At 39.6% G+C, this 13,569-nt stretch overlaps 1 protein-coding gene across 2 annotated transcripts in view; it reads left to right on the forward strand.

The window, feature by feature from the left end:
* Positions 1-13,569, forward strand: part of RELN (reelin) — a 528,348-nt gene that overhangs the window by 268,426 nt on the left and 246,353 nt on the right. The gene's annotated exons all lie outside the window — the stretch shown is intronic.

Here is a 13,569-nt window from a genome sequence, read left to right on the forward strand (position 1 = left end):
AGAATTACCTTACTGGTTGTGTTTTGCTCATATTAAAATTAAAAATCTGTTAAATTTCCTGCATTTTTACCGGCTGGTAGCGAAAGAGATAATTACTGTTCCCTGAGAGAAACCAGTCAGGACTTCATGTTTGACATAAATAATCTATGTTTGATTCAGACATGGATCATTTAAAAATGACTCTACCTGGCAATATTTCTTTTAAGTGCTTTTGCATTAGAGTTAAAAATTCCTACCTGAAGCATTCAGTAAAAGTAAAGTACCTTTTGATCAAGCGTTTGCAGTTTTGTTATCTTTGTTACTTTCCGTTCTAATTTCCAAAGGCATATATTAATAAGTACCATGTACAGGTTTCCAGTAGGAATGTTCTAGCTAAAGAAAGGTACTGCCTTTCTAGATGGGGGCCAGTTTTATTGATCTTGGTCCTGTAACATGGAAACCTCTTCCTGGCCTCTGCCTATGACATGAAGATTGCAGCAGCTATGCCCTGGGGACCCCTTCTTCCAGATCGCCCCCCAATCTCCCCACCCCCTTCTCGTCCTGATCACAAGGTAGGGGCTCACGCTGGTTGATTGTGCCTCAGAGCAGTTTTTTTCCAGCCACGTAGATGTCACTTTCTCATCTGCGGAGCCTGATTTAAGCATCTGTAGGTATGATGTGAAACTGCCTTGTTACAGTTTGGGCTGTTTTCTTCTCACATTGATAGCATGACTACAACAATTTACAGACTACTCAGAAGTCCATATGTGGTCATAAAGAAAGCGTTAGCAAAAACAAAATAATGAGCTTTTTTTTTATGAGAGGGTTTTTTTGATCTGTCAGCAAGTGCATCCTAAATTTTCTGTAAATGTAATACTTCTATAATCAGAAACAAAGTTCGTTTTTTCAAAGTTGGGGTGCTACAAAAACAATTTTTTAAATCCCTAGCATGATAGGCAAGTAACTTAGAGTTTCTTAACCAGAACCAATGTGTTTAAATTTACTGTGCTATTTATATTTTTTTAAAAAGCTGAAAATGTTTTCCTTTTTATCTGTATTCCAAGTATTTACTCTAAGTTTTTTGTTAGGGCAATGAATATTAATTTCAGATATTATCTTTAACCAAAGAAAGTAAAATATATGTTTCATGGGCACCTGGGTGGCTCAGTTGGTTGTGCATCTGACTTCGGCTCAGGTCATGATCTCACAGTCTGTGAGTTCGAGCCCGCGTCGAGCTCTGTGCTGACAGCTCAGAGCCTGGAGCCTGTTTTGGATTCTGCGTCTCCCTCTCTCTCTGCCCCTCCCCCACTTGTGCTCTGTCTCTCTCTTTCTCAAAAATAAATAAACATTAAAAAAGAAAGAAAGAAAAAAGAAACCATGTAGTGGCAAATCTCTAGTTATATAGTGTATAGTGGTGACTGGTAGATTCAGTATAGTGGACAGAGCTTTTCAAAAATGGTTTTGTGTATCTCATTATGAGTACTTGGAGTAGCATCATTCTGTTCACATGGATGGTGTGAGGGCTAGATGGGGGCATGCACACAGGTTTGAGAGATGTCATAATTGCATGAATTCATCCTCAGCTTTATTTAGTCCCACAATAACCAAATACCAAAATAGCAAATGCAGCCAAATAGAAGCCATTGTATTTATACTCCTGTCAAAAATTATATTGAATGTGTTACTAAAAAAAATTATATGTACACAATCATTTATATTTCTTTGTATGTTGTGGAATTATCCAAATCTGTACTAAGAGTGTGTTTAAATATGGCTAGATTTAGTGTCAATGCCTTGGAAATCCTTTAGGATGTTAAAGGTCATTGTGTAGTGTGATGATTCAGATGTATTAAAGACAATTTTCTAGGGAATTCTGTCATTATTTGTGGCTTCAGTGGTGAATTGCATTCACAATTGTGGACATATAACCACAATTGAATAAATTATTGCCTTGAAGCTTTTATATTGTGCTTGTAAACATTTTCAGTCCCATGACAAGCATTATCCAAGGGAATCCCAAGTACCAAGTCTATGGGTATGTGTATAGAAATGTCTTGGATTACTAAGGTTATCAAATAAACTCTATCATGTAATGCACTCCCAGGCCTTTCTAAATATATACACCTATACACACAGAGACATACATGCACACACTTAGAAACATATGCATAAATATACAGGCTACCTTAACCAAATGAATTTTAAATTTAAAGCATCCTGAAAACACAACTCGGGAACCTGAAATTTATCGGGTTATCAATAGCTAAAGCATCAGGAAAAGTGTCCTAAAATGTTCTTAGAAGAACTTCTCATTTTTCCATTCCAATGAAAGATCTCATATCTATTTCTGTGCTGAAGCATTGATCTGCTATAACCCTCACTTGATTCATTAGGGTCACCTGGTAGAATTTATGGTCCTAGCCTTACAGGTATTTACCTGTTTCCTTTAGATTTCCTCCGGGATACGAAGAAAAATTTGAGATTATGCCCTTGCAAACCGTTATCTTACAGGTGTCTCCAAACTGCCTTCTCAGGCAGTGTCCTAGGTCCAAGGGAAGTGCTGATGGTGTTTTTTGTCCTTCATTCACTTGACAACATGTCACTGAGTATTTGCTGTGTGCCTGCCAGCCTTTTCCTGAGCTAACTCTAACTCTAGAAAGACAAGGAAAAAAAAGAAAGAAAGAGAAAAACGTTTTTACAGTGCTTAGTGGTTTGGTAGAAGGCTCTGGATGCATACAGAACATGCAACCTCTAGAGAGCTGCCAGATTATTATAAACAGAGATGAACATGTGTACAGGTCCCCATGATGGCAGGTCCTTCACAGTAGAGCAGGTCAGTAGAGCAGGTCAGGCCTTCTGCCTTCTTAGAGAGGAGAATCCCTGAACCCCAACAACTGGAGTCATTGGAAAGGACAAAGGTTTTCCAGGTGAGGAGACAGAGTGACAGAAGCAAGGTATAGGATGGGAACATGAGTGTCCTCTCAGAGAAGAAAGACTGGCCAAAGGATGGCCATGGTCAATGTCAGAGAAAATTGTGTCCATTTGAAAAGTTAATATACATCACCGGGAGTTTTAAACTTAATAGTCAATAGAAGTCAGAAATGGCCTCTTTCTCTCCTGGGCAATAAAGAAATATAATGAAATTAATTCTTAAGAAATATCTTTTGGATAGTTGTGTTAAGAGCAAACTTGTCTCTTCCTTGCTATAAGTCTACACTGACTCACTCAATAAGATCTTGCCAGGTACTATGCTTGTTTAGTTTAGCCTAGCTCTTTCTTCATATTAATAGAATTTGTAGGCCAAATGGGGATTAAAGGTAAAGCATTCAGAAACCTATGCCTTGAAGAACAGAATTTGGCTCAGGAGGTAAATCTGTCTTGTCCATCATGGTATTCTCAGCCCTAGCCCAGGGACTCAAAATAAGTAGATGCTCATAAGTATTTCTTGCCTGAGTGACAGGTCACTATTGCAGAGACATCTGTAATAGTATGTAACCAAGTGCTAAATTGGTTCCATGCAGACATTTCATGCCAAGACAGGATTTGGACATGATGATCTGAGGACCTCAATCAGTGGAAAAGTTGACCCAGAAGGAAACATAGAATCACAGTATAGCATGCTTTTAGTGAAACCCGTGGGCAGAAATATATATACATGAATTTATCAGTTTGTTATTATTGAACTAGCTAGAATCTACTACTTGTTCATAATTTATAAAATTAGTACCTTTTTTCTTTGGTTTTACTTAGGAATATCCTAAAGATTTGGGTTAAACCCAAGACACTGCCCAACCTGCAAGGACTTTATTTACCAAATAGGTGGGGGGCTGGGGGGGTCCATGTGTGAGAAAAAGCCAAGAAATGGGTGCAGACCACAGAGAAGAGTGAGAGCACAGCCTGTTGGAAAATCCAGACAGAGGGAGGTCCAGTGGCAGGACTTTATCATTTGGAAGGGAGACTGCTAAGAGCAGGTGTGGTACTGCTTTAGAGGCTAATCACCACAATGAAGGTTGGAGAGATGGAAGCCTGCAGGGAGACAAGGCAGAGGCCATTCTAAGACCTTAAGATCAAGGTCAAAGCCAGAATTGCAGCAAGGGTGGTAATGCTGAATTTTCAAATTGCTGGGGTTGGGGAGGGGCAGTACTTAACACCTGCTGCCTAAGGTGGGGATCAGTCCTAGAAAATGAGCCAGACCTAAGCACTAGGGCTAGGTTGTATGGCCTTGGCCCTGAGAAAAGGAGGGCTGCTTGGCAGGGAACCTGGCAAAGCCTGACACATTTTGCATTTCTCTTCCTTATGTTTCTCCCAGCATAGGATCTGTTGAAAGTTCTATGCTATGGGCTTGGGAAGAAACTTGCAAATGGGTGGGCATCCAAAAGTGGCTGAAAATAGCATCATATTCCATAAATTGGGAGAGAATTGGTTCCTTTCTCTCTCATGATAGGAGTGGCAGTAAAGAGGAAAAAATAAAAATATTTTGGAACTGAGAGAATGGGAATAGGACTTAAAGAGAGAAAGGTACAAAAGGGGAGGAGGACAGCTGTTCATTTTATATCCTGTGGTCATTGTCCATCTGCCATAAACTGAAAGAAGTCACCTAATGATGTTTGGGGATTTCAGCCAAGGAAGTGACTAAGGGGCAAAATATTAAGTACAATAAATCACATACTGTCACATTTATTCAGTAAGAAAGGTTTGTAGATCCAGTAGCCTGTTTACTAACAAAGTCGGTCAAAACAAATTATTGCCAGTAGCCTCATTCTAAAGATAAACGAATACAAAACAGGAAGTAAGGACGAGTTGCTTTTAAAACCCAGCCCTTTTTCTACACCATAGAAGAGGTTTTTTGAGTTTAAAGGAAACATGTTTTGAGAGTAAGTACAGAATATTTTTGAGGATTTTTACTGTTGTACTTTATTTGACCTCCCTTAATCCTTAATATCAGTTTTCAGTAGATGCTTAAAATGGACATTTTACTTCCATATAATGGTCCTTAACAGTACTGTCCTTGAAATATGCAACTTCAGCTAAAAATATGCAATAATCCCCCCTCAAAGGATATTTTTTGGTGGGCAAAATAGAGGTGGAGACGTAAACTCTCTATTTCCATATTCAAGTGATTGATTAACTGATCTTTTGGGACAATCAAAGATTTTGGACATGTTGATTTCTCTAAGCTGACAATTTGTATTAATAAAATAATAATTTATCTCAACTTCAGTCATCCTATTTTACCAAAATTGAATTCCTTTGCTCTTGACACATCCAAGAGTTATTTGAGGATCTCCTCTCATGCGGAATGGAGCCGTTCTTAATTAAAGTCATATCTGTGGGCTCCTTTCAGTCACAATTCTCATCCCTGTCATTTGGGACTGAGAAGCCCCAGGATGCTTCCCAGGGCTGCCACAAAGCATTATCCGATACAGTAACCATTTTTTCCTTCCCTGCTTCTTACCCACAAATCAGACTGCTGCCCCTTTGGCTACAGCCCCTGAACTTCAGCAAGGCATGAGCTGCTGTCTTGGTACAGACACAGGCCAGGCGATCCCAGCCTGTACTTTATGAGAGCCTGAAGCAGCCCCACACAGCAGGACATAGCCACAGCGAGACATGGGGTAAACAGCTAACCAGATGCCTCCAAGGAGTGGGGGACACTCTTGGCTCAGCTGAGAACATCCCTGTTAGCCATGGTCTGAGAATTCGTAAAATAGTCCACGTGGGGCCAAATTCTCATCTTCTCAGGTAGATTTTTTCCCCTTTCCCGTGAATTCTACATTCCAAAGTACTCTGTGGACAACTGATGTACAGGAAGGTAATATGTAGTAAAAACAATTTGTTTCAAAGATTATAAGGCAAGAAGCTAGCTCACTACTAGAGTAGAAACATGATTACATTTTTATGAAATTTACAAACTAATGGAACAAATAGATATAGATGTGCCACATAACAAAACATAATGCACAGTACATAAAGGGTAATAAAGTTGAAGTTTTTGTTCTAGGAGAGAAATAAAAAACAAACATGAAAACTAAGAAACATTAAACCAGTTATCCTGGAAATTAGAGCATTATGTGCCTAAAATTGAGAGTCATCATTTAATGACTATTCATCAGGTAGTACTTTTATGCATGTTATCAAGATGTTGCTCTATTTATAGTAGGTTATTTTGATGTCATGGGCTAATTCCCTTAAGATATTTCTGGCAGTCTCAGTAACAAAGGAAATAAAATCCAAGTGTAATGTAATCATTGTTCTACATTAATGTGGTTACTGGAAATTAACATGCACAACTGCCTCCAGTAAAATATTTGAACAGAATTTTGTAAAACTATAGAAATATTGATCATCTGCATAATAATGATCTATGATTTGCTTATGGCAGAATTATTTTGAAGAAGATGAATTACAAAATAGCAGATATGCTTTTCACTGTGTTTCTTGATGCTTTGGGGGACAGCGAGATTATTTACTCCTCAGTGAGAAGTACTGTCCTCAAAACTCACTCTTAGCAAGAAAAGGGTAGGTAACTGCCAGAACTGCTTATTTTACCAGTATCTCCAGGTTCTTCATCACATTTGTCACAATACAGAATGAGGCAAGTCCCTTTCTTGAATGCCCTGGCCTATAGTAACATGTAATATCCCCTGGGAATGACAGTGGGTAGCTTTTTAAAAGCTTCTCTAAAAGCTCCCCATTCATCTCTTCTCTCTTTCCATTCACTACAACCTCGAGTTAATGGTCCTGTCTTCCATTTATCTACCTTGGAAAGATGAGAAGATGGGTTGATCCTGTTAAGATTTGCACCGGTCATAGCAGGGAGTTCTAAGTAGCCAGATTACATCCATTTCATAACTTTATGATCTTTCTATATCAAATGCTGTGGTTTACATGCAGCTCCCGAAGCCCTGCTTGTCTCTGAGGTCTGAGTTTTGAGTAATGGCAGCAGCAGCAGTTGAGCTGCGGGAATCCTCAGCAGGGCTCCGTCCAAATACTCCTCCAGCCTTCAGTATTTATGGGCCCTGCTCTGCTATCCAGAGGCATGATTTCTGGCAGTGCTTTGCCCCCTCTATAAATTCTGTGAGATCAGTTCTTTCCTCCTTCTGGGGCTCTGTGCAACATTTAAAAAGGCAGCTTGTTTTTCAGGCAGAGCTTTGAGGAAAGCGGCAGCCTCCCAAGAGGACAGTAGCTCCTTCCATTGTTTCTGTTCTGATTTACTTTGTGAAGTCCTGGGCTTTGTGGAGAAGGGCATCACCAAATAAAAACAAAACTGCCCAGGCATTGGGAGACTAAAACCGTGTGACTTTGCTTCTACTTTAAGAGTAAAAGGAAATAAAGGGAGCTTCTGGATATGCAGGCTCACAGTCCCTAATCTGTAATTCCAAATGACAAAAGAACTCGGAAAAACCACTCGCCTATTTTTTTTTTTTAATTTACATGATGGCAAAGCCTAATGTGACCTGGATTCATCTGTCAGCAAGTCCTGATTTGAAATAATTTAAAGCTACTTATAATCTTTATGGATACGACTTACACGATCTTCATGCATTTCATTGCAGAAATACTAATGTGTTTGGTTGCAGAGGATTGCCCCAGACTTGGCTGGGGATGCAGCATAACATGTGGTTGTGCATATCACCTTTCTGACATCCGTAAATTAATTATGTAAGTAAGTAACTTGGATCCTGAAATTTGTCTTACCTCAAGGGATTATGGACCTGTGTGGCTGTGATCCTGAGGAAGGAAATAAATCTTAAATGCTTCATAGTAGAAATTACGAATATTATTATTTTTAAGTGGCCTTGATTTTATACCAAATTAAACTATTTTTTTAAGCTGTTTAGTTTTTTAGGCAACCACCTGAGAGGGATGAGGAGAAATGGAAATGTTCATTTGGGAATTTTTGAAACTTCCTGGCCCTAGAAGGTATTTGTAACCTCCACACACGTATGTTATGCTCAATGGGCTATCGTGCAATGAACAGGTTTTCAATGCACTTACTAGGGGTTTCATTCATTAGCACATAATTGCTATTTGCTCATGGGCTTGTGTATTCTTGGCATTATGAACTCTAACAGTTTTTTGAGGTTTTCTCAGTCATATTCCAGAAAACAAGGCCCAGAAGTTACAGGTTCCTGAAGGTTACTGTAGGTAGGTTTCATTCAGGTTCATCTTTAACATACGCCAAAAGTGACTGGCGTGTGTCCAGTGTAAGCAAACAATTATTTGAAAGTCATTCCATCAATCTTAATGCAGTTATAATGTGATCATTTCCTTGTAAGAATGTTTTGATTGAGCCAGATCTGCCTTAAGTAATAGAGAAGAAAATGATAACTTTTTGTTCTCTTTTTCAATGCTGTCCTACATTAAAATACATTTATTGCTTGAATATGCCATGCTAAGCAAAGTAGAAAATGAACTATGTAATCTAGACTTCTGTGCTTTAGGACCTGTGATTTAAGACATTTATGAAATGCAGGAAGGAACATGAATGAAGTACCTGCTCTGAACAGGGGTGGGTCTAGGTTGTGTGAGTCTACATTTGAAGCTTATATAATTTTGGGTAAGGCTAGAATCTCTCAAAGGAAAAATACACAGCACTACACATTCAAAATTAGATGCAAATGTGAATGTTTATTTAGAATGAGAAAAAAGGGATGCCTGGGTGGCTCAGTCAGTTGGGCATCCGACTCTTGAATTTGGCTTAGGTTATGGTCTTGCGATTCATAGGATTGAGCCCCATGTCAGGCTCCCTGCTAATAGCACAGAGCCTGCATGGGATTCTCTCTCTCCCTCTCTCTCTGCTCATGCGCTGACTTGTGCACTTTCTCTCTTTCTCAAAATAGATAAATAAACTTAAAAAGAATGAGACAAGAAATCACAACAAATTGCAAATTTTTAGAAGCTAACAATACTCCAAAATCACAAATCCAGAAATATAATATCTTTGTTAACTAAATGAAATGCTCTATGATACTTTTTTCCTTGAAATTTTTGGCTGTATATTCCTTTTTTTTAAATGCCTGTTTATTTTTGAGAGAGAGAGAGAAAGAGAGACAAGCCCAAGCGGGGGAGGGACAGAGAGAGAGAGGGAGACACAGAATCTGAAGCAGGCTTCAGGCTCTGAGCTGTCAGCCCAGAGCCCAACATGGGGCCCAAACTCACAAACCGTGAGATCACGACCTGAGCCGAAGTCGGAAGCTCAACTGACTGAGCTACCCAGGCGCCCCCTGGGGGTGACTTTTTAATGTAGAAGGTAAGGCAAAATGCCTGTGTTGTTTGCTTTCTTTTTCTCTCGTGGGAAAAAGCCTAAGTCAGATGCCTAACCAACTGAGCCATCCAGGTGCCCCCTGGCTGCATATTCTTAAATCACCTCTTCAAATGACAATTTTATAATATTTTCTATAAAGGGAATAGAAAGGTAATTCTGCTTCTAGCTTCGTGGTTCAGAGGGGTTTTTTTGGTAATTATTAACATTTTACCTTCACAACGCCTTATTGATAACATCATTTAAATGTTTAGGATCATTATCAAATTCAAAAATTGTTACCTTCTTTCAGGTATGAACTGTAAGAGTTCAGGGCTTTTTCTTGTCACTACGCATAACTACTCTTGAATTCCCATCACTTGTTAAAGAATTTATCACCCTGGTCCTTGAGTCACAGTGCTAAGTATGTCAGCCCAGCAGGCAGAAGGAATGTACCTGGAAGCTCTTTCTATGCTGAGAATGTGTACACTATAAAATGAAAGCAACCTGCGTAAGTACATCACCATATCACACTAAACCAAAATAACCTTATTTTCAAACTCAGCTCCCCTTAGCTGAATCTCAAAAGCAGCCATGGCCACTCCAACACTATCGGACATGAGGGGGATATGGTGAGGGAGTAGTCAGAATGCAGATGGCGGTCTTGACCAGTATTATAAAGCATGGCCCTGTGAGCACATTACTAGAGGTCCTCCCAGGGCCTTGGAAGTTGCTCACAAAAGGGAGGGGGCCTGAAGGTTAACTTTCATCAGCTTCATAGTGAATCTACTTCTGTCTACACTGTTACTATCTACACTAACATGTTAGAATTGAGCATTACATTGATATATGTTATTTTGATGCGTCTTTGTTTACATTCTGATAAACTTATTGTCATTTCCAGACTTTCCCTTTACTTAATATTCTGTTGTTTTGCTTATCTCAGAACTCCTATGTAAGACCATGGAGATTTCTTTTTTTTTTTAAGGTTTATTTATTTATTTTGAGAGAGAGAAAGAGCACAAGCAGAGGAGGGACAGAGAGGGAGGTAGAGAGAGAATCCCAAACAGGCTCCACACTGTCAGCACAGAGCTAGATATGGGGCTCCATCTCACAAACTATGAGATCATGACCTGAGCCGAAACCGAGAGTCAGGTGCCCAACAACTGAGCCATCCAGACGCCCCATGGAGATTTCTATATACTGCTGCAGCTAGTGTTCTGATTCCCAATAAATTATTAGTCCTTAAAATCATGAATGCAAAATAATACTTTTTTAATGTAGAAATTTACAGCATGTATTCTTTACCCTCTTAATACCATACAGCATGTTTCCTTGTCTTAAGACTCATTTTTATTGATGAACAACTTTTGCTGTTGGTATAAACAGGGAAGGGAAAAGAGCACTGAATCTCAGGAGTCAGGCCATACAGTCATCCCTGCCAGTTGACCTTGCCACATAAGCTTAGGCAAGTGGTGGAGGCTGTCTGGACCTCTGGCAGCTCATTTGTAAAGTGAGAGTATTCATTTTCATGACTCTCTTCCACCGGGGTCCTAAATCCTAGGACTGGGTGACAAGAATGAACTGGTGTTAACTAGGAATACACTTTGTCTGAAAGTATGGTGATGGCATCTGTTCTAGTTAAGGCAGCCCCCAGTGAAATACCAAAGTACTTACCATATCCTTATTCAACCAGTTATGGTTAACTTAAACTTGTAGCTTGTTCTATCATGAGGAAAAGATATTAAATAGAGGGACATCAAGTGAGCCATGTAATGTCGTCACCCAAACAAACCTCAGCACGGGAGATCAAACGAGCTGCCCCTCTGGCTCTTCCTACAAGAGCATCGGTCTCTGTGCTAGTAGACTGAGGCTGTAAGTCCACCCCATCTCCTTAATCTGCTGTGAAGCACACAAAAGACATAATAATAAGAGTACATTTACCATGATGAGCACTGAGTAATGTATAGAATTGTTGAATCATTATATTGTATACCTAAAACTAGTATAACACTGCATATTAATTTACTTAAATAAATTTTTAACTTTTTAAAAATTTTTTAATGTTTATTTATTTTGAGAGACAGAGGGTGAATGCAGGAGGGGCAGAGAGAGAAGCAGGCTTCAGGCTCTGAGCTGTCAGCACAGAGCCCAGTGTGGGGCTCAAGCCCACGAACTATGAGATCATGACCTGAGCTGTAGTCAGACGCTTAACCAACTGAGCCACCCAGGTGCTCCAAATTTTTTAAATAAATAAATAACCATGGGAGAGAAAGTGAGGAAAAAAAATTTAATTTTTAAATAAAACATTTTAAAAAAGATAAGAAAGAGGAGGAGGAGGAGAATGGTATCGTATTTCCAAAAGACTCTCTTCCTAGAATTTAACAGATTCTTTCCTAGATTTATTTCAACCATGTTTTTCAACAACTGTTCACTGAGCTCCTCTTCCCTGTGAAGCAGCTCTCAAGGCACTGGAGAGACAGGATTTACAAGACAAAATATTTGCCCTGGTGGAGTGGCATTCTGATGGGGGTGCTGACAAATGAATGTGTCAGCGAGTAATAAATGTGATGAAAAAATAAGTCAGGGGTCAGCAAGTGAGGGGTAGCATTTTCTTGGAGGTGGCTAGGAGAAGGCCTCTGAGCTGTAACCCTTGGACAGAGGCCTGAACTGTGCAAGAGGGTCAGCTTGGCAGAAGGAAAGCCAACACAAGAGCCATGCAGACTGCCATTGTGTCACCACGAGAGCCTTGAATAAATGTACTAAATGATATTCTTAAGTGGGAAAGGTGGTTCAAAGGGTATGCATTTCCTACTGTTTCCTAAATGACAGCCAAAGTCAACAGAAACGGGACTTTGTCACAAGAATGTTAACTGGGTTTTTGAGTTTGCATGTATCTCTGACATACGAAATACTTTCGATAATTGGTTGACTCATCAATTAATTGGTGGATTGCTAGATGAATCATCTTAGCCTGGCTTCCTGTAACAGAAGTGGAAAGTTAGTTGTCTATTTTTTTCTAAATTATACTAGGGATAGAGCTATTTAAATATAACCAGGGGTAGAAGTTGATACCAATTTCAGTTGTAATTTTATTTTATTTTATTTTTTTTAAGTTTATTTATGTTGAGAGAGAAAGTGCGAGTGGGGAAGGGGCAGAGAAAGAGGAGAGAGCGAAAATCCCAAGCAGTCTCTGCACCGGTAGCACGGAGCCCCATGCAGGGCTTAAACTCATGAACTGTGAGATCACGACCTGAGCTGAAGTTGGACACTTAACCAATGGAGCCACCCAGGTGCCCCTAGGTTGTAATTTTAAATTGAGGAGAATGATTCATAGATCAGACTAAGATTACAATAAAATATTTTTTAGAATTACAGTGATGAGGCTCTAACAGTAAAAGGAAGCAGCCATAGAGAAATAAGCCTTGCCATTCTTTTTATTCTTTCACTATTAAATAACAAGTACTAGGTACTGTTTGACACTTGTAAATATTAATGGTTTCTCTATGGCAATGATTATTTCAGAAACAGATTTACAAGTTATTACAGAAATTGTTACTTAGAATACAGATGTGGATTACCTGGCATCTTAAATTTAATCCTGGTTGCCGTATTATATCAGGTTCACGCTTTTCACATAATTAAAATTGTCTAAATTGGGAAATGTGAGGATATTGCTTTTTTTGGAATACAGTTTTTTTTTAATCTCTTTAAAATGCCTTCGTATAGATTTTTTTTTTAATTTTTTTTCAACGTTTTTTATTTATTTTGGGGACAGAGAGAGACAGAACGTGAACGGGGGAGGGGCAGAGAGAGAGGGAGACACAGAATCGGAAACAGGCTCCAGGCTCTGAGCCATCAGCCCAGAGCCCGACGCGGGGCTCGAACTCACTGACCGCGAGATCGTGACCTGGCTGAAGTCGGACGCTTAACCGACTGCGCCACCCAGGCGCCCCCTTCGTATAGATTTTAAAGCAAACGACAAAGAAACTCTTTGGGAGAAGGTTAATCTTTGTGTTTGTTCTGAAAACCCAGTTAGAAGTTTATCACATTGATCTTGGGGGTGAGAGGTGATCTAAGGAGGCTGTGATGAAGGTAAAGGAAACGTATAGATTTAATAAATATGTAGGAAGAGGGTCCAGAGGCTTGGGTGGCTGGCCGCAGGGCAGGGAAAGGAGGAATGTTTAGGGAACCTGCAGAGAAATGACACCCAAGTAAACATGTTTCTTCTAGATGCAGTGTCACTCAGCTCCTACCATAAAACCTGAGAGCTGAGTTGGTGACTGGAGGGATATTTAGGCTAGAGGTGGCTCTGTCCTTCAGGCTTTTCTCTCTACACCAAAAAC

Source organism: Lynx rufus, unplaced genomic scaffold, assembly GCF_022079265.1.
Source record: "Lynx rufus isolate CCGP_SWC_20201006 ecotype Redwood Valley unplaced genomic scaffold, mLynRuf1.p SCAF_4, whole genome shotgun sequence".
Lineage (NCBI taxonomy): Eukaryota > Metazoa > Chordata > Mammalia > Carnivora > Felidae > Lynx > Lynx rufus.